General features: G+C 45.2%; 1 protein-coding gene across 3 annotated transcripts in view; it reads left to right on the top strand.

Annotated features, from left to right (window-relative positions):
* The window catches only part of CNTNAP2 (contactin associated protein 2), a 1946064-nt gene that overhangs the window by 1829734 nt on the left and 94712 nt on the right, over window positions 1-21618 (top strand). The gene's annotated exons all lie outside the window — the stretch shown is intronic.

Raw genomic sequence — 21618 nt, 5'->3', positions numbered from 1 at the left:
GATGAGAAAACTGAGGCACAGAGAGTTTCAATATCTTGCCCAAGACCACCCACTTCATAACTGGTGGGGCCAAAACTTGAACCCAGGCAGGCAGACACCTTGGTCTGTGCTCCTGACTGCCGTGCTTGTCATCTCTGGGCCAGCTGACTGAGAAGTGAGCAAAGAAAGATGGAAAAGTTTGCAGCAGAGGTTGAGCGGTTGAGGGATGTGTATTCCTGGACTTAGAACCAGGAACACACAGGTCAAGCTGCAGATGAGCAGAGCCGCACATGAGGCCCCAGAGGGAAAGGCCACATCCTGGGGGAAAAGACAGGAGGGGGCCATTAGCTCAGTCGACAGGTGGGACAGGAAGGAGGGCTGAACATTCACGCCCCCCTCCTACATTGTAGGCTTGATGCTAGACATTTTCCCCGTGTAAATGTGACAACTAAATGTCACAACCGTCCATGGAAGCAAGACCTGTGATGATCAGCCCCGTCTGTAGGATGAGGAAACAACCCGAGAGAACCAGTCACCAAAGTTACCAAACTAGGGTGTAGTACAGTGGAGTTTTGAAGGTGGGTCTCTCTTGAGGACAGTCCACGGTCTCCAGCAGAACAAAAGAACTTGTCCAGAAGGGAGGCATCTGGAGGTCAGGGGATGCCACTCATCAACAAGAAGCGGCCATTTGATGGAGAAGAACCTGGCATGCGGGAGACATCATATGTCCTGAGACACTGGTGAATGCCCGTGTCTCGCCACAGGCTTTCCTACAGTTCAGTCAGGAACCGTTGAAAACGTCATGTGTTCCTTTCGGAGCCATAATCATTCCATCAGAACAAACTGCACACTATGACAGTCTGATACGCCCAAAGACACTGGGCCATGACATTCCTAGAGTAACATCTGCCATGCACACCTGAAACAGCGGACCCCTTGCTTCATGAGAGTCACAGTGTCACGTTTTGACAGAAATGTTGAGGGACTGCTAAGTCCCCTCACTAGAAGTAACACCGTCTGGCTCATCAGTATTTCGGGCCGTGTGATTCAATTCACACTTGAGCAAAATTACAATATACATTGTAGCATGGACCGTCAAGGTCATGAACAAATAACATCATAAAGGCAACATCCTCTGTAATTGAGAATTTACTGGGCTATAAATCTGTGCCAAGTGAAATGCATAACTTGAACCTCAGGCATAGGAGGGTCAACCCAGAGTTTTCTGTACCCCGGAGGACAATTTTGCCGTGCACGTAAACGAACCAAGCACGTGGCAACAAGTTATGTCAAGAACATAGGAACACCTGTAAGGAAGTGGCTGATCCTGAGCTCAGGTGGCATCATGGCATCATGCACAGGAGAGGAAGGTAGGAGCTGCCCCTGGTCCCCAGGGCACTGATGTCCCCTAGAGACTGACTCTCGTCTATACCAGCCTGGGAGCTCCACGCAGACCAAGGCAGTGACTTGTCATCCCACTGTCTCCTAACAGGGAGCAAGTGCTCAAGAACCATTTGTTGAATTAATACAGAGTAAAAGGGGAAAGAAACAGAAGGCATGTGTTGAAGAAGGGAGACAGTGGGATGATGATGCTAATATGGTCAAAGAAAATCAGCACGGAGGCGAGATCTGCAGTTCTCACATACCTTGCAGTCTGGTGTTTCTGAAAGCAGGTGTCCAATAATAATGGAGTACAGAGAATGTAGGCTTTGGAAACAGGCAGAGCTGATGTCTTAGTTCCGGAATGCCACAGACTAGGAGGCGTAGATCACAGACATTTCTTGTGGTTCTGAAGGCTGGGCAGTCCGGGAGCCAGCAGATCAGGTGTCTGGCCGAGCTCCTCTCCGTGGTTGGTAGGTGGCCGTCTGCTCTCTATGTCCACATACAGTGGAGGGAAAGGAAGCAAGCTCCCACCTGTCCCTTCTTACAAGGGCCTAATGCCATTCATGGCGGCTCCCTGATCATGACCTAATCACCTCCCAAAGTCCCACCTCCTAATGTCATCATATGGGGGGTTAGGATTTCAACACAGGATTTGGGGGGGACACAGCGCTGGTCCACAGCCACTGGTTTTATTTGAATCCAGACCTTGCCTCTCATTAGCTTTGAACCCTTAGGCACATTCCTTGAACCCCTGAGAGCTGGATTCTTGCAGACTGTTTTTGTTGGTTGGTTGGTTGGTTGGTTTTTAACTAATCAATTTGTAGCAGCCAGATCAGTGCCTAGCGTATAGAAAGTCCTCAGAAAATTATTCACAGAGTAAATGAACTACTTGTTTAGTATTAAGCTAATAACATCTTGGGAAGTACCCAACACAATGCCTGGTATGTAAAGAAAGAAAAAACTTGCCTTTTGTTGATGCCATCTGTGCAGTCATTATGGTCTGTGTTGTAAGCAGAATCTTCTCTGTAATTGCCCCAGAGTCACCCAGACCTCTGCTACCTTCCCTGTTCGGAGGAAGGGACCGCGGTTGGGAAAGGTTACACTATTTCCTTGAAGCAGAATTTCCCAGCACCGCACTGTTGCCATTTTGGGTCATACAGTTCCTTGGGTGGGGAGGGGGGGCTGTCCCATGCATCATGGGACAATTACAGCATCCCTCGCCTCTACCAACTTATGCAAGGAGCATCCCCCAGCTGTGACAGCCAAAAATGTCTCCAGACACTGCCACGTGTCCCCAGCAGGGCCAAGTCAACACCATCTGAGAACCACTGGCTTCCAGTCTGCCAGCTGGTCTTGGTGGAGGTGGGATTTGAACCAGAGGATTGTGACACCGAGTTATACGTTGCTTCTGGAGAACACCTGTATCTTTCAGGAAGATGAAGAAGCAGGGAGGGGAGCTGATTCCCTGAAGGCAAATTCTGTTAATACAGTCAAAGGAGTCATAGTGAAGGCCACAAAGACTTGCAGGCACCTGGGGAGGCTAACCATTGGCCACTTCCTGAGGCCAATATTCCTTAAATATTTGGCCATTTAGTAGAAGCCGGATTGGTGAGAAACATGTTTTAAGTTCCCCTTTGAGAGCAACATACACTTCAGTGAGAACGAGCGGCCGCCATTTGGAGTGGACTCCCCACTGTGGAGAGCCCTCAACAAAGACTCACTGGAAATTCCTCTGTACTTTGAGTTTTCTGGATGGAATGAGGCCAGATTAGAGAGAGCCTAAAACCCTTGAAACACTATAACTTGTGACGGGAGTAACTTTCTTTTTCAAAAAGGTGAGAAATACAGTATTACAGGGGAGAAGTTCCTACTGTTCCTTGTGAAAACTGACAGGATATTCGATTCAGGGCTCCTTGACATACATCCCTCCGTGCTCTGGATGCAGTAGAGATGTGGATGAGAAGATGTTGCTGTATGTTAGTAGACTAGGCAGCCTTTGCTTTCAGGATAGAAAATTTGTTGTGATTTTTATTTTAGAAAGGTATTTCTGAGCCCTTTTTTATTAATTTTTTCAAATTAACTATTTGTGCCAATGCTATAAATCACAGTAATACAAAATCATAATAAGGTAGATCTATATTATAACAAAAAGGCAACAGTGTCTCTCTATAAGTTTGAGAAGCTATGTTTGGAAGAAACAATACTGATGCAGGGCAACTAGCACTTTACTGAGCATTGTTATTTGTCAGTGGTGGCAAAATTAAAGGTGAACATCTATCATTCGAATTTAATAGGGTTTGTAAGTCTTGTTGGTCCCAGATCGTAATATTTTCCAAACTGCCATTATTTAAAATAACTCTGATAGGAGATATACCTATTGGATAGGGACTATATTGCATTATATCCTAAAATGTGAATATTAGGATCTTTTGATAAAACATCCTTATTCTAGGGCTTTCCAAAACTTTCTGGAACTTTAGCAAAGCCTTTACACACAGCAAGAAATGACATACCTCTGTCTCCACTCACTGGGGAGGTGGTATACTGTGGTAAGCATTATGCTGCTCACTGAGTATTTCTGGTCAAAAAGTTATGAGTAGAAAAGACATATGCAATGTCTGGACTAGAACATTTCATTGTTGGTGCAGGAGTCTCTGGAGTCCTTCTGTCCCTTTGTCATGGGGACGGGAAAACCTGAAGGCTATGGTGGTTCCATCACCTGGATCCCTCTGTGACGACCAGGAACAGAGAGCCCCGTCAACTCGTGACATATTGATAGGAAGGAAGGAAGGAAGCAAAGAGATAAGGAAGGAAGGAAGGGAGGAAGAAAGGAAGGGAAGAAGGGAGGAAAGGAGGGAGGGAGGGAAGGAGGGGAAGAGGAAGGGAAGGGAAGGGAAGACAAGACTGAGTCTTGCTCTTTTAAGCTACTGAGACTATAGGGCTATTTGTTACTGTGGCACAGCCTGGCCATCCTGATGGAACTGAGAGAGAACTTTGCTATCACACACTTGGGATTTCATTCTTCATTTCTGACTTGCAGACTGCATGACTTTGCATCGTCACTTAACGTCTTGCACATTCTGTTTCCCTATGTGGAACCTAGGAATAAGAGCAGTCCATAATTCACAGGATTCAGCAGAATAGGACATGTTTAAGAGACCGCACAGGGTCTGCCGCATAGTATGTGTGTAGTAAACGTTAGTTGTTTTTATTCGGCCATCACTAGGCAATTATGTGTGATCCCGTGTCATATACCAGGCATTTCTATGCTATTGATACACCAGGAGTGTTCCAGACAGGCACGGTTGCTGCCTTTAGAGGGCTTGAGTGCTACCTGGAAGAGAGGAGAAGACAAGGGAAGGAATTAGAAGTGGAAGGGTACATGGCAGTGTAAAAGGAAGATGGAAGTGTGGGAGCCTCTGGGAGCAAGGAGGAAGGGCGCTTCACCCAGCCCAGGAGACAAGGCACACCAGAGGAAGTGGCACAGAAGCCAAGACCTGAGTGAGAATTTAGAACTGTCTGGGCAAGGGATAGGGTGGCGGAGAGGGCAGAAAGAGGAGGGATTTTCCAATTCTCTGTCACGCTGTAACCACCTGCTCAAAACTTTGTGGTCTGAACAATACTTCACTATTGCGCACAGTAATTCTGAGCTCTGACGGGATGGCTCTTCTGCTTCACATGGTGTCTGACAAGGTGTTAATGGGTCTCAATCCACGGGGCTGTCCAGGCGTCTCCAGAAGCCTCCATTCTCCCACCCTGGCTCCACATCATGGCCATGCGGGCATCTTCCCTGCATGACGGCGGGCTCTACGGAGGGTCATTCTGGAAAGTAAGGGTGTAAGCTAGAGACCCTGAAGACCCCCGCCTCAGGAGTTCCTCGTATCCCTCTTCCCTCAGGATGTTGGCCACAATATCGCTCCAGCCCATATTCCAGGAAAGGAGAAGCAGACTTCTCTTCTTGATGGCTTAGTGACAAGTTCCCACGGCAGAGGAGCAGGTGGGATGGGAGGTGTGGTTGTGGCCATCTTGGGAAACACAGCGTGCTGCGAGGGATCTTCACAGCTTTATTCAGGGTGGTTGAAACTAAAGTGGCTGATGAGGGTCAAAACAGCAGCAGTAAGGGCGCAGCCTAAGACAGGCCCTGTGAGTAGATCCAAATGTTCTCGTCTGCTGGGACAGTCCCAATTTCCTCCTGCCAAGACAAGAGCGAATTATTAGCAATACTCAGGTTCACGCTAAAAATGTGACCCAGGGGACACCTAAGTGGCTCAGTCAGTTAAGTGTCTGCCTTCAGCTCAGCTCATGATCCTAGGGTCCAGGGATCGAGCCCTGCATTGGGCTCCCTGCTCAGCGGGAACCCTGCTTCTCCCTCTACCTGCTGCTCCCTCTGCTTGTGTGCGCTCTCTCTCTGACAAATAAATAAATAAAAATCTTAAAAATAAAAAAGAAATAAAAATGCAACCCAGTGGGGACTGAACTGGGTGATCACCTGTCTTGTTTTGGGGTCGTCCGAGAGGAGCACTGGAGATCAGAGCCCCAGCCTATGATCCAGGAAAGGAGAAGCCTCTTGGGGAAGTAGTGTGAGTAGGAGGAAGGGATGAGGGTTTGAATACGAGTTTATTTGGGAGCAGATCCCAGGGCATATTGGTAGAGCAGTGGAGAAATGAAACAGGGGAAGGAATGCAGCATTATCAAGCTACTCACCATTGTGGGCAGTGGGAGCTCAGGACCAGTGGGAAATGTGGGAGGCAGGACACAACCTGCCTCGCTATCTCAGCTGGCACAGGAGGTAGCCAGGGCATTGCTCCCCGTCCTCCCTGTCCAGCTCAGCCCAGGGCTGCTTCCAGGAGTCTTAACTCCCCAGCAGTTCCTACTCACCCTATGTTCCTGCCCAACCTGCCCCCAGGCCAGAAGAAAGCTCAGGGCATGTGGGATCATAGGGCTTGGTCTTTAGAGTCAGGGGTGATGGTAGAGGCGTAAGGCAGGGCCCGACAGTGTCTGCGTATTACGGGATTTCTTTACGAGCCATGTTATGGTCTTAGTGTTATCCTGGAAGCAAAAAGATGTCATGGAAGGATTTTTTTTTTTTAATCAGGAGAATAAGCTAACCAGGTTGACACTGTAGAAAGACAGCACCTTCGGGGTAAGAAGTGCCACAAGGAGCGGAGTGAGAGGCTGCGGGGACAGCAAGCTGAAGGCCAGTGTGGCTGTAACAGACTCACACAACATAACGCACCGACATCTTGGGCAGGCAGGGGAAATGCAGCGTCTTTGTTTGCCTACGACGATCTGATGCTCCTACTGGATAACAAGAGCAAATGAATGAAAGCCCAGTCTAGCTTATAGTTGAATCTGGCTTGATTACTTCAACCGTCCTTTCTGGCTGTGCTCTGTCCCTCTGCAATGAAAATGTTCAGTCTCTCCAATGGCCCACCCGTCCCCTGCTTTCTAGAAGATGGTGCCCAAGTGTATAGAATACAGACGGGGATGGGCAGTGGGATGTGGCAGCTTACGCGTGTGTCTGACTTCCTCACAGGAGGGCCCAGGGTCCTGCTGTCCTTCCTCAGGTTTGTGTCGCCTGCCATCGGCTGGCCTTGAGCCCAGCATCCTGATGGTAAAACCTGTGGTTGGTGAACTCAGAGCCCCCTTCTGATTCAAGCAGTGCCCGGGGAGCACCCGCCATTGCTCTCTCTGCTTCCTTCTGTCCCCTCAGCTCTCACTTGAGACAGACCTCTAGTCTCTGTCATGTCCTTCATCCTCCCGGTGGCAGATGTCAGCAACCAAGGCAACCTCGATGGTGAACCATTGTTGCCTTTTCTCAGAGTCCCCTCCTCACAAGACTGAGGGGCTGCCCAGTCACTCTTCTTCCCCCTCCTAATGAGGCCGTGTCGCCGCATATCGTTGCCAGACCCCCTACATGACGGCCTCCTCCCAGAGCCCCAAATTGGGAAGCAGAATACGAGCCCCACCCCCCACCCTCAGTCCCTTCCTCTCCCTTTACAAACGCACCTCCTGCTCTTCGGGGCGAAGTTTAGCTCCTCTGTTTCCCTCTGGGTTTCCTCTTTCTCTCATAGTCCTTTCAGGCTTTAAACAATAACAAACACCCTGCTTTTACTTCCTGATTCATGTAGCGATTGACCAAAAAAAAAAAAAAGTCATGTAACAAACAATACCAAAACTCAGTGGCTTAAAACAACAGTCATTTTTCCTCACTAATCTGTGGGTCAGCGAAGGGCTGAATGTCTCTGGTACGATGGTTACCTTTCTCCTGGGATCATGTAGTTCACACGGGCATACTCACCACAAGCCAACGGCAGAGGCGTAAGACCGCAAGCCCACTGGCGCGAGTGCGTTTCAAGCCTTTGGTCTTGCCACACCCACTAATACGCTGTTGGCCAAAGGAAGTCATAGGGCCAGTCCGGAGCTGAGGCTCAGGGATGGGCTCTGCTTCTTCAGTAGGAGGAAAAGCAAAGGGACTTGGCAGAGGCTTAGACCCAGTGTGGGTAGAACTAGGGACATTACCACAATCTACTGTGCCCCTTTCATCAAATTCTCTACAACTAAGAAATAGCCTCTTGACTTCCCAGTGTTAGCTAGATGGGTGGGTACTATCTCTATCCCAGGAAAACTCTATGACCCGCTTTGTCCTTGATGGGTTAAAAGGTGTGAGTAAAGGAATTGGGGGAAATCATTTATTCACCCAAAAGTATGTTGTTTATGTATACCAGGTGATTGGTATAGAAAATGAATAAAATGGCTACGTCCTTGCCTTTATTTAGCATGTATTCTACTGGGCATGGACAAAACATTAGAAGATAATTAATTGCCTGATATATGTTAGCTAGTGATCAATGCTATCAAGAAGAATAAAGGGGGCTTAGCAGTAAAGAGTTTTAGACTGGCTGGGAAGCCCTGTTGGAGGAGATTGCACTTAAGCAGAGGTCTGGGGAAGCTAGGGAGGACGATGTGTTGACCTCTGGAGGGAAAGAATCCCAGGAAGCATGAGGGACAATGCAGCGGCTGGGAAGTTAGGTAGAGACATGCTGGACTTGTTCAAGGAACAGAAGAAAGGCGGTGTGGCTGGACCACAGAAAGGATGGGACAGAGTGGTAGGGGATACCTGGAGCTAGAGAGCTAGCCAGCAGCTGGATGTGCAGATTATGGAGTCTGCCTTTTATTGTAAGTGAGACAGGAAGCAGAAGACTTAGATCTGATTTGTGTATTAGAAGCTACCATATTAACTGCATTGGTTTGGTGGCAGAAGAAGAGACAGGCAAGATGGACAGAGGAGACCAGTCAAATTCTAGCTGTAGAATCTAGGTGAGAGATTCACCAAAGCCACAGTGGTGCTAGCAATGGAGAAATATTTGAAATAAGAATATATTAAAGGTAGAGCCTGTAGGATTTGGTGATGGATCAGATGCGGTAGGTGAAGGAAAGAGATATCAAAGAAGATTCCTTGAGTTTGGGGCCAGAATAGATGGGTAAATGGTGGTGCCATTTACTGAGGGCAATACTGGGAGAAGTTTGAGGACTGGGAGATAAAATTACAACTTCTGTGTTGGACACGTTCAAAATCATTCCATTGAGTTGTGTTCCTCTGCTACAGAAACTGAGTACTTCCTGGAGCAAATCCTACCTTCTCCCATTTCTACCCCCTATTTCTCTGCAGGCAGAGGGGTGTAGACAGGGTCATGGGTCATTACTCAGAAAGGCAGAAGGGAAAAGTAGATAGCGCCACTGAAAAACAACACAAGTGTTATCCCCATGCCATGGGAGGGAACATAATATTGATACACAAAACAACTTGGATGAATCTCTAGGAAATAATGCTGAGGGGAAAAAACCAATCCCAGAAGGTTCACACCTAGTGATTCCATTTACATGACATTTTTGAAATGATAATATTTTAGAAATGGAGGGCAGATTAGGGTTGCTGGTGGCTAGTGACAGGGGCAGGGGGTCTGAGGTGGTATAAAAGGGCAACACAAGGAATTCTTAGAAATTGTTGGAATTATTATCTTGACTGTGGTGGTGAATACACAAACTTACACAGTTATAAAATTGTATAGAATTTTACAATTTCAGGGCACCTAGGTGGCTCATTTGGTTAAGAGTCTGACTCTTGATTTTGGCTCAGGTCATGATCTCAGCGTCCTAGAATCAAGCTCAGTATCAGGCTGCCTACTCAGTGGGGAGTCTGCTTGTCTTCCTCTGCTCATGCATTTCTCTCTCTCTCTCTCACTTTTTAAAAAAGAATTTTACAATTTCTACACACCCACAAATGATACACCTACAACCAGTGAATTGTATCCATCTCAACATCCTGATCGTGATATTCTCCTATTGTTTTGTAAAGTGTTTCCTTGGGAAAAACTGGGCAAAATATACCAGGGAACTCTCTGTATCACTTCTTACAATAGCGTGTGTTTTTCTTGCAACTACCTCAACACAAATTTCAATGTTTGAGAAGCAACAGAAGTAAAGCAAGACCTACTCTTACTCATAGTCTCTGGAGCCATATATTCCTGGGATGGTCCACCAGGGGCTAGCGCCCTAGATGCTGCAGGAAGGTGCCACACATAGGGAGGACATGAGATGACGGCACCAGCATCTCTCCTGTTCACTCGGGACTCTCCTGCCTTTGCCACTAGAGGTTGGGAAATGTACGAGAGTGAAATAGTTACTTCCCGCTTGGAGTTCTGTCATTCTACTAGAGTGATTATTGAAGGGGATGAGTAATATAATGCATTTCTAGAAACGGAGGCAGAGGAAAATGTGGTGGATTGACCTCCCGGCTACTGCTTCTAGAGAGAGGCCCTGAGAGCAGCTTATCCCCCTGTGATTTATCTCCACGTCCAAAGAGTGGAATGCAGCAGAATTGATAGATGAACAAATGGCAAGTAGTTAATTGAAATTTCTGCCTAGTTGCCTTTGGCCTTTATTATAATGATTAAAGAAGAAGTAAAACACTGTTGAGAGACCATGTTAAATGATAGGAAAGAAGTAATATTAAAATTGAAGAGAAGCAATTATATCTAATTTTTCACATCCAAAAGAAAATTTAGCATTGTCTTAATGTCCAAGATCTCCTCCAGGCTGAAGGAAATCTGTATGGAAGGAATCTGCCCAGTGACTTATAGTTTAAGGTTAGCTCTTCATTCTTTTATAATTGCCTTCAACTGTCATTCTTAGAAATGTATTGGGATTTTTTTCATTATTACTATTACCTTTGTAGAATCATAGGGGGCCCTACGGAATAAATTATTTAAACTATGTCATATCACAGCTGAGGAAAACAGTGCCCACAAAGGTAAAGTGATTGGGCCAAAGTCACATAACAGGCTAATTCAATACCTTTTCTGAAATAATACCATCACTATCATAATCGCCTTTGCTTGTCACTCAAATCTGGCTTAAACAAGTACGATTAATAATTACATCATTATGACCCAAAGAGACACTCTGGACATCAAGATAAAACGGCTACAAAAGCAAATCTTTAATAAAGTGTAGACTGGAAGAGGAAATGACACAGAGTGAGGGTTAAGAGCACAGACCCTGCCGTCAGACGCCTGGGACTCCAGCTGTCCCACCTCCTAAAGGAGCCTCAGCAGGTTTTCTGCAGATCTGAGCTTCAGTTTCCTAATAATGGTAGCCCCACCCCATGGCTTATGCTCTGTTGTGAAGATTAGAAATGGTACCAGGAATGCAAAGGGCCTGTCACAGAGCCTGGCACATCCTAAGTGCTCAGTCCATCTTAGAAAGTGTTATTACATCTGATCTTGGATTTTCAATTTATAAAAATAAAGGGAGGGCTGACCTCAATACCCAGTTATTATTAAAAAGAGAAAAAGAATAAAATAAGCAGTGAAAACTTGTAGAAATTTCAATGGAAAACTCATAGGTACTATCATCTCTCCATCTTGTTTTTCCAAAATTAAATTATTTTTCATTAACTAAAACAACCCAAAAAAGACACTTATCATTAAAATAAAAAAGAGAGAACAGAAATTCATGACATGTTTAGTATTTGCTCAAACCACTGTCAAAAAGAGGGGACCTATTTCTGTCCCAAATCTTTAGCTCACCTCTCTTTGACACAGAGCATACATGTGTATACCCAATTATTTCTAAATAAACAAACATTGTGAAAACCAAAATTCCTCTTATTATAATACCTAAAAATTTCATATTTGGGAGTTTACCTACTTGTTAACATTTATCTATAACCCAAAAAGAGTGCTCATGGCACATTTGTGTACAAGAAATTAAATTTTCTCTGTCTTCTGGAATACCCCTAACTAGTGCTGAAATGCTATTGTTCCTAAGAAAGGAGGCCATGATACGCTTTCTAGACAAGATATGCATGTTAGATAGGCTTCGTTGATAAGCATTAAGTTTTAGCACCATTGGCTAGGAGATCAATGATAATGGATCGACAATATATATTAAATAAGGTGCCTTTGACAAACACACGTCTAGAACAAGGTCCTGTATGAAATGTGACCAGAGGCTCGCAGGAACCTAACTGTGTGTTTCCCCTAGGAGCAACAGTCCAGAATTCAACAATCCGGCGCTCACATTGACTCTATAGAATGTAACCGCTGTGAATAATGAGAACCCCTGTATGATTTTGAACTCCCTATCATGTGAATAGGATAATACATTGTATTCATGTGCCACTTGGCAGTTCTAAAGGCATGTACGTAACTGTTGTCACATATACCCACAGAGGTTAGGGTGAGAGTTGTTATTGCTCAGTGAGGTAAGGGAACAAGTCCAACTAGTGCTACCCAGGATGGCTTTGATCTTCCACTCGGGGTCTGTGACATCTCACGATGTCTCCTGCAGCACAGAGATTAGCTGCTTCTCGGCATCTTGGGACCCCGGGAAGGAGCATATGACAGGTTTGGGGGGAAAAGGAGTCTGGACAACGAAAGTCCTTTGCATAATCTTGCTAAGGACCTACAATTTAAGCCACGGAGACCTTGAAGGTAAACACAGTGAGATGAAATCGGGTCACACTTTAAGTACTGTGAGGGATAAAACAGAAAAACACCAGGAAGAGGATGGGAGCAGAGCTAGCCAGGAGGTCGGTGCTCTGGCGATGCCTCCCCCAGCCTGATGACCATGTTCTGGAAGGCTGGCCTCCTTGCAGACTTTTCTGGAACCGCTGACAGAAGAACAGAGAAGGCAAAGAAAAATGTTTGCTTCATTTTCTGTGTCAGACGTTCAGATGTTTGCTTTGGGTGCCCCCAAAAAGAAGCATTAAATGTTTACAACAGATACTTCCTATGACTTTTAACGTTTCCTGGCAGCTAACATGGCTGGATTTTGAATACGTCACCTCCATGCTCTGGAAATAAGATAGATAGACTCTGTGGCCTAATAAGGTTTTTTTTTTTTCCTGCTTTTAAATTTAGCTGTTAAAAGCAACGAAGTGTGCTTATTTATATGAGCTAAACTTCTTAAAGTAATTTTGATGATTTTTAATTCATAATTCACACCTCTCTGCCCAGGTAAATTCATTCTCAAACTCTGATCCCATCTTTATTGTCCATGAGGAATTAGCATTTGAAGTGTGACCTCAGGACTGAAGCTACCTTGTAAGTCAGAAAGGAACCCTTATTTCATTTTTCTTCATGTAAAGTCAGCTTTAGTCCACAGCCTGCTTTCAGTCTCATCTACATTAACTAGACAGATAAAACAGGGAGCACTGTCTGCTGGAGAGCTTGGTGAATTCACCTTGGGGGCGCCTGCTTAAATCTCCACTTGATACCTGAGGGGAGAGTGGAGGAGAATTTAAAGTGACAGAGGCCAAGTCACATCGCTGGTGGGTGGAACCAGGATTTCAGGGCAAGTCTTTCTGTGCCTCCCTTGTCTGTGTTTGTTTTACAAAAGACCACAAGAGGACTTGTATTTTTATTTGACATTTCAAAAGGGGATCCTATAGGTCTCTGATAACAGTGTGCCCTCCTCTCTCCTTCCCCCCACAGAAAGATTTAGACTGAGAATCCCTGTTCACATGGGAAGTGCGGAAGGATCTGGGGAGGAAAGACAAATCATTCCAATAAACATAGTTTCAACAGAAATCGATGCATGAATTAATGGGGGGGGGTCCTAACTCTTCTTTTTTAAGACACTAAGTTTTTAGAGATTTTTCTTACTTTTAGTCATGGGAATCAAACCCCAAATCATGTAAAATCTTTTCATTTTTTTAATACTAAGTTTATTCAATTAAAATCTATTAATATCAAATTAAGGGCAACATACGGTGTACGTGAAGTCCAAAACTAATTTCAAGCCAAGTGACCTAGGCTTGCTAGTGACCTCCTATCATGCAGCTTGATAGTGCAGCTTGATTTTATAGTCTTCAATTTTGTAATTAATTGATTTTATTTTCTAGAGCAGTTTTAGGCTTAAGAAAAACTCAGGGGGGCCACCTGGGTGGTTCAGTGGGTTAAGCCTCTGCCTTCGGCTCAGGTCATGACCTCAGGGTCCTGGGATCAAGTCCCACATTAGGCTCTCTGCTCAGCAGGGAGCCTGCTGCTCCCTTTCCCTCTGCCTCCCCCCTGCTTGTATGCTCTCTCTCTCTCTCTCAAATGAATAAAATCTTTTTAAAAATCTAAAAAAAGCAAAACTGAGGGAAAGTGCAGAAAGTTCCGTATACGCGCCCACCACCCCCACACGCGTACATAGTCTCCTCTTGCCACATCGCTCTTATTTTTAGCACCGTACATTTCCTCAACATGGTGCGCTTGTTCTAAGTGAAGAACAAATATTGGCGCAGTATTATTAGCTACAGCCCATGGTTGACATTAGGGTTTATTCTTTGTGTCGCACATTCCGTAGAGTCTAACACGTGGTAATGATGCATGTCCACCGTTAGCGTGGCCATTAGGATGCTTTACTCTAAAAGCCCTCATGTTTGGAGTGTTTTTCCTCCCCTCCCCACTCCCTAGTGGCCGCTGACTCTTCCACTGTTTCTGTAGTTCTACCTTTTCCAGAATGTCATACGGGTGGAATCATACAGCATGTCACCTTTCCAGACTGGCTTCTTTCGCTTGCAGGATGCATTTTAAGTTCTTCCATGTCGTTTCAGGGCTTGATAGTAGCTTCTTTCTTTTATTTTCTTTTTTTTTAAGATTGTATTTGTTTATTTGACAGAGAGAAAGAGATCACAAGTAGGCAGAGAGGCAGGCAAAGAGAGGCGGAAGCAGGCTCCCCACTGAGCAGAGAGCCTGATGCGGGACTCGAACCCAGGACCCCGAGATCTGAGCTGAAGGCAGAGGCTTAACCCACTGAGCCACCCACACCTTTTTATTTTATTTATTTATTTATTTATTTATTTTTGCTGGGTGATAATGCAGCTTTATTTTGTTGGGGGCAGGGGCGGGACGGGGGGATGGAATCAAGAAGCCAAGTTTGAATAGCTGTGACAGAAAAGAGGTGGAAGTCAGTAAAGAAAACCAGTTGTTCCATTTTCGCCATCACTGTACGGACCTCACAGCTCTTTGACGAGCTGACATCGATGGCAAGCTGGTGTCACTGATTAAGTGTTGTCATTTCATGCCATGTACTGGGTTGGCCCTCCTTTTCCTGACTCATGCTTATAATCATTTTAATCCCAAAGCAATTTGTTGTGTTACTTTTTAAATTGAAGTGTAAGAATGTATCAGTTTCAGTGTACAACGTAGTGATCAAACATTTATATACATGACAAAATGGTCGCCACAGTAAACCAGCTACCCTCTGTCCCCATCCCGAGTTAGTACATGTTATTAACTGTATTCACTATGCTGTTTGCTGGATCCCTGAGCCTTATCTATTTTATAACTGGAAGTTTTTACCTTTTAACCCCTTCCCCCATGTCGCCCATCCCCCAGCATCCTCCCCATGGCAACCTCCAGCTGTTCTCTGTACCTATGAGTGGGTTTCTGTTTTGTTTATTCATTTGTTTTGTTTCTTATTCCACATGTGAGTGAGATCATATAGTGTTTGTCTTCTTCTGTCTGATTTATTGCACTTAGCATCATGCTCTCTAGGTCCCTCCGTGTTGTCACAAATGGCAAGATTTTAATCCCTTTTCATGACTGAGTAATATTCCATTATACATATATATATATATATATATATATATATATATAAAATCTTATATATGTATATGATATCTTCCTTATCCATCCATCCACCGACAGATGCTTAAGTTGTCAAAGGAACCTATTTTTAACAAATATGCATATATCCTCTCTAAGATATTATTAATTAGGGAGGAGAAATGACACTAATAATTTGGCTTTGCATATTCTGTGGGTCTCTTTAGATTATGTGTTACTGAACAGTCCTTATCTGATTTTGAAAATTGTTGTATTCATTTCTCCTGTTGCCTAACCAAAAGAGTCAAGCATAGCCTTTTCATTTGCAGTATCTGCAAAACTTTCCACCAAGAAATGAACATTTTTTTTAAGATTTTATTTATTTGACAGAGAGAGTGACAGAGCACAAAAAGGGGGAGCAGCAGAGGAAGAGGGAGAAGCAGGCTCCCCAGTGACCAGGGAGCCCAATGCAGGGCTCGATCCCAAGACCCTGGGATCATGCCTGAGCTGAAGTCAGAAGCTTCACTGACTGAGCCATGCAGGTGCCCAAAATGAACACTTTTAAGGTTTAGAGCAATGACTCTAAGACAGAATTCGTCAGTGATGAGCAAATATTTCTTGTACAACTACTGTATGCTTGAAGTTGGCGTAAGGACCTGTCCTTAAACTTCCTGTTCATTTTATTTTGACTTTTAATAAGGACAGATGAAAATATCTTCTTCCACAACAAAAGGAAAAGTCCCACTTTATTGTATATTGAATTTTGAAGATGCAAGAGAAGAAACTTGATCAGAGAGTGAGGGATGTGTTCCCTTTGATTGCCCTGGTCTCCCAAAGGTAGCGCATGTTCCACACCAGGTGCCCTCAGAGGACTCTATCAGCTCAGCTGTCCCCAAATGGCTACAAGGTGCCGTGGTCCCTGGTGCTGTACTGAAGGCGCCATCATGCGGGGTTTTGAGGCAGAGACAATGATCCTTTTCTGGGAGAAGAAGGTTGAGGGGACTAATGTGGGAAGAATGCTGACCCAGACTTGCCCTTCAGGACTGGAATCAATCTGCTCCCTGCGGGAGAGGTGACCCCAATGACAAACCACGTGTCACTCTGACATGTAACGGGCACAGTGCTCATAAGAGTTTTCTTTTCCTTCTTTTTTTTTTCCAGATTTGTTTATTTATTCAAGAGAGAAACAGAGAGCAGGAGCGGGGGAGAGGTGCAGAGGGAGAGGGAGAAGTGGACTCCCCGTTGAGCTTGGAGCCTGATGCGCGGGACTTGATCCCAGAACCCTGGGATCATGACCGGAGCCAAAGGCAGATCCTTTAACTGACTGAACCACCCAGGCTCCCCATTGTGAGAGTTTTTAAAACAGATTCCTACCCGCAGAGTGAAGTAACAGAGATCTGAAGCAGTCCTCCCCGAGTCCCGCCAATGGACGCCCCCCGTAGTCCTTACACATGCTGTCCTCCTCGCTCAGAAGACTGACATGTGGGACAGTCCCCTCACTTCCATTCACCCTTGGAAGCAAAATGACAAATTACACACACACACACACACACTCACACACAGACTCATACATGCAAACCAACGGTTGGTCAAGAGATCAGCCTTGCTATCAGCAAACACAGTTGGCACCCAAATAGCCAGTCATTCTGCCATCTGTCACATGTCACTCTCCAGGTGCCCTAAATGTCGGCGGCTGAATGGACTACCTTGCTTGTGTCTTCACCAGACGAGGCTCTCCACAGACAGATGCTGCTGGAGGAGGCAGCAGCTGGGAGCAGACATTCCTCCCACACACACATGTTCCTGGTCAGCAGGAGTCCCGACTGGTCCACTCCCTTCCACATCAACACTTCCAAACATATGTCATTTTTGGCAGCAGTGTGCCTTCCTTCGATGACAAGCCACATTGCTTTTTAAGAGAACTTCTCTTAAGAATGATGAAAATTCAGGTGGCACTCAAGAATTTGTAGGACTTGTTATCAGAACATCGATGAATTTCTTTTCTCAGTAAGTTTAAGTAGTCACAGCATCCTAGATTTTTTATATAGCAATATGATTGAATAATATGGTAGTTATATATATCTGGGCTTAGTATTTCAGAAAATAGATATAAAGTTTAAGCTTGCAATAAAAGTAGAGAAGAAGGGCTGGGTGGCTCAGTGGGTTAAAGCCTCTGCCTTCAGCTCAGGTCATGGTCCCAGGGTCCTGGGATCAAGCCCCACATCAGGCTCTCTGCTTAGCGGGGAGCCTTCTTCCCCACCCCACCCCACCCCACCCCACCCCCGCCTACTTGTGATCTCTGTCTATCAAATAAATAAATAAATAATTTTTTTAAAAAAGTAGAGAAGAGAGCAAAAAATAATTTTAACTAGGCTAAAAACATTTCTTGCTTTTAAAAAAGTCATTGTACAGGGGCACCTGGGTGGCTCAGTGGGTTAAGCCTCTGCCTTCAGCTCAGGTCATGGTCTCAGGGTCCTGGGATCAAGCCCTGCATCAGGCTCTGTGCTCAGCAGGGAGCCTGTTTCCGCCCTGCCTGCCTCTCTGCCTACTTGTGATCTCTGTCTGTCAAATAAATAAATAAAATCTTTTTTTTTAAGTAATCGGACATAACAGCTTTTACCTGTACATTTAGAAATCAGAGCCCAATGCTGTCACCTGGTAGAGAGACCACACAGAAAGTCCAACTAATTACCTGCTCTATTCCTCTGCAAATTCGAACCCTAAAATATTTCTCTATAATACTTGCAAGAAAAAAAAAATCTACATGACATTTTTTTACTCCCTGTATTTTGCTTCCCACTGTGAAGGACAGGGATATGAAAACCAAATCCAGTTCACAAGGATGAGAATCTTTATTCACTTTGTTGGCACCATCACTGAAGAATGATAACGATCCCATTTTGTATAACGCATTCCACAGGTGTGAGCAACAGACAGGCCTATCGCTTCCTATCGAGGGCAGATGGCATCTGTATGCCACATTCCCACTGTGGACTCGTTACAGTGCTGGCTCATTTCCCGCTGTAATTGGGTCCCACTGCAGTCTTCTCTGTTAAGCGCATTACTCACACTGCACTCTCGCTCACTTTTCTGCACAACTCTCCTCCGGTGTTATCCCACCTCTAAACACACGTGATCAGTGTGTCAACCTGCCACGCTGTCTCATCTCCGAGGGCCGTCAGTCACTTAAGTTCAGAGAAGCTTCCCTAGCAGCCTTCTTGCATTTATACCAAGGGGGGGTATAAATTGTATATTATAAACTATATATTATAGATATATATGTTTTTTGCGGCTGCACAAAGGGGAAATCATTACCTAAAATGCTTTTACTGAAGAGTGGATTTGGTGTTTCCTTAGTGCCTTCTTTAGCTTCCCTGCAAAAAATGGACAAGCACAAGGCATGTTTTATATTTGCGTGAAGGTGGATCCTGGGGTCTGACAGTGCCGAGGGCCCTGGAGATGCGGGTTTGGGACCAGCCAGTACTTCAAGATCTCTGTGGGATGCAAGAGCCAGAGCTCGATAGCAAGAGGCCATACCTACCCCAGTACGAGGCCGACTTTGAAAAAAGAGTGTAGGGGCACTTGGGTGGCTCAGTGGGTTAAGCCTCTGCCTTCGGCTCAGGTCATGATCTCAGGGTCCAGGGATCGAGCCCCACATCGGGTTCTCTGCTCAGCAGGGAGCCTGCTTCCTCCTCTCTCTGCCTGCCTCTCTGCCTACTTGTGATCTCTCTCTCTCTGTCCAACAACAACAACAACAAAAAGGAGTGTCCAGTAATAACAGAAGTGTGTAAATAACTTTTATTTGCAGTAGAGACTTAAGATCAGAAGAGCACTAAAAAACAGGCTTTGACATCTCAGAAGAAGTAGCACTGAATTCTTTTACTCTATTGATTCCCCACGCAGTGGTTTCTGGACGGTGAGGAAAATGCCACGAAGTGATAAGGGCAACATTTCATATTTTAGCCCGAGAAGGAAAGGAAAAACGTGCCTCATATCAGCACCAGTTAGGATCCAGGAAAACCCAGAAGCAAAGTTACTTTCCTGCAAAAGACAGGTTTTCACAAAAGGAAGGTTTCAGAATTCTGTAAGTGTGAGAGCTGAGAAGGAGGGTCTTTTTTACTTCATAGCCAGGAGGACAAGGAGACGAGGACCTGGTTGAGCTATTAGGGTCAAAGGAAGTTTGCAAAATGCGGTGGACCAGGAAGACATTGCAAGAGTCTTCTTTTCCAACCAATTTAGACGTGCGGATGAATTATGGACACGATGTAGAACCCAGATTTCTCCCAAGTTCTACGTTTCCTTTGACGTCCAAGATAGGGTAAAGCTGATGGGTTTGCACTGATGAAAACATGTGCCTCTGATTACAAATATGTTTGCAGTGAGAGAGCGACACCTCCCTTTGAGGATGAGTCAGCTGGTGATGCAGGGGACACTGCAGGCCACCAGGCCACTACTTGAGGCCAAACACTTGCTGGATGGACCAAAGAAAACATCTGGCTGCTTTCCCACCCCACCCCCAGACCCCAAAACCCAGTCTCAGCGGCCCCGTCTATGTCGCGCTGAGTTCCCTGTTAGCTAGATGGGAGCTCTGTAACAGATGGAACATGCCGGGCTAACAGGTAGCAGATGGCTGTAATTGTCACAGCCATCCACACTGGCCAAGTAGCTTTTTTATTTGCATACCGTTTCTCCCAAACTCTGATGTGAGTAGAGGGTTTTTCATTGGACACAGTGGTATGGCCATCTTGATGGACAAGCATATTTAAGAGAAAAATGACCCCAGTTTTTCTTTAACCCTTCACCACCATCTGGATACAGGCATGCACGCGCACACACGGGCTTTGCACAAACACAAACCTGCCTTTAACTGGTCTTTTTCTCTGAGCCACTGAAAGAAAGAAAAAATGTGGTATTAAGGGCAGTTAGAACTGGATTACACTTGTCAGTCAACAGCCTAACTAGCGAGGTGACTTCTGGTCTACTAGCTCTGTCTCTGAGTTTGGGGGGTTGGCTATCAAACTGATGGTAACAGACTTAAGCAGCTCAGCACACTAGATGGTCAAAGCTACTCAGCTCCCGGGGGGCATACATAAGGAGCGGGGCTGGGAATTGGCCGATAGCCAATTGCAGAGGTGCGCTAGGAAACTTTGAGATGCCGTCCCATAGATTTTGCCCAAAGTACAAAACATTATTGGCACGGTGGGTGAGGATTTCCATCTCACATTTTCTATCCTCTTGTTCCTGAGACATTCTCCCCAAAAAAGGTACTTGGAAAAGAGGAGAGGTCATGGCTTGAACGTGATTGAAGGTTGTGTGGACATTTAGGATTCCCTGTGCTTTCAAGTTTCAGGTTTAGGGCCTAAGCTCCTTGGGCCAGAGAGGGAAGGAAAGAGCAGTGATGCTTCCAACTGCTGTGCCTCACTCTCCAGAAAGCCCCCAACGCAGGCTGGTCATCCAGGTTTACCGCCTCATCTCTCCATTCTCAAGGGCACACCGGTACCGATCTCAGCAAAAAGGCAGAAAAATCATTTTTGAATTTATTCAAAATTTATTCAAAAATCATTTGAATTTATTGTTTTTAACTCACCCACGAATATATTGTATAGTCACTAAGCATCTACATAGTTAAACATATAAAGCTTATGAAGCTCAAAATAGTAATTAAGCATCATTACTTTTACATATGGTAGCCCCAGGAAGGTGAACTCACTTTCTGGTGATCAGTTTGGGTGGGCAAAGAGCTCTTGTCCCAATTCTGAATTAATTAAAAATTGCAGAATTTAGACAAACCTATCATCCTTCCCCTCATAGAGTGAAGAAGCAAACCTTTGTATTCCTTAAAAATAATTTAGGCGTAAAAGCCTAAAAGACATCTTAACAGTGTCATTTTCTCTTTATTTGGGCCTGAACTCAGTAACGGCAAAATCCAGAATAGTTATTTGAGGAGATAAGATATGAGTCTCTAAACACAAGATATATTTATGGGTAGCTTGTAGAAAAAAAAACAATACTGTAAGGGGCGCCTGGGTGGCTCATTCGGTTAAGTGTCCATCTTTGGCTCAGGTCATGATCTCAGAGTCCTGGGATCGAGCCCCGCATTGGGCTCCCTGCTCAGCGGGGAGCCTGCTTCTCCCTTTCCCTCTACCTGCCACTCCCC

This window comes from Meles meles, chromosome 10 (genome assembly GCF_922984935.1).
Source record: "Meles meles chromosome 10, mMelMel3.1 paternal haplotype, whole genome shotgun sequence".
NCBI lineage: Eukaryota > Metazoa > Chordata > Mammalia > Carnivora > Mustelidae > Meles > Meles meles.
This window is presented reverse-complemented; position numbering and strand designations above follow the sequence as displayed.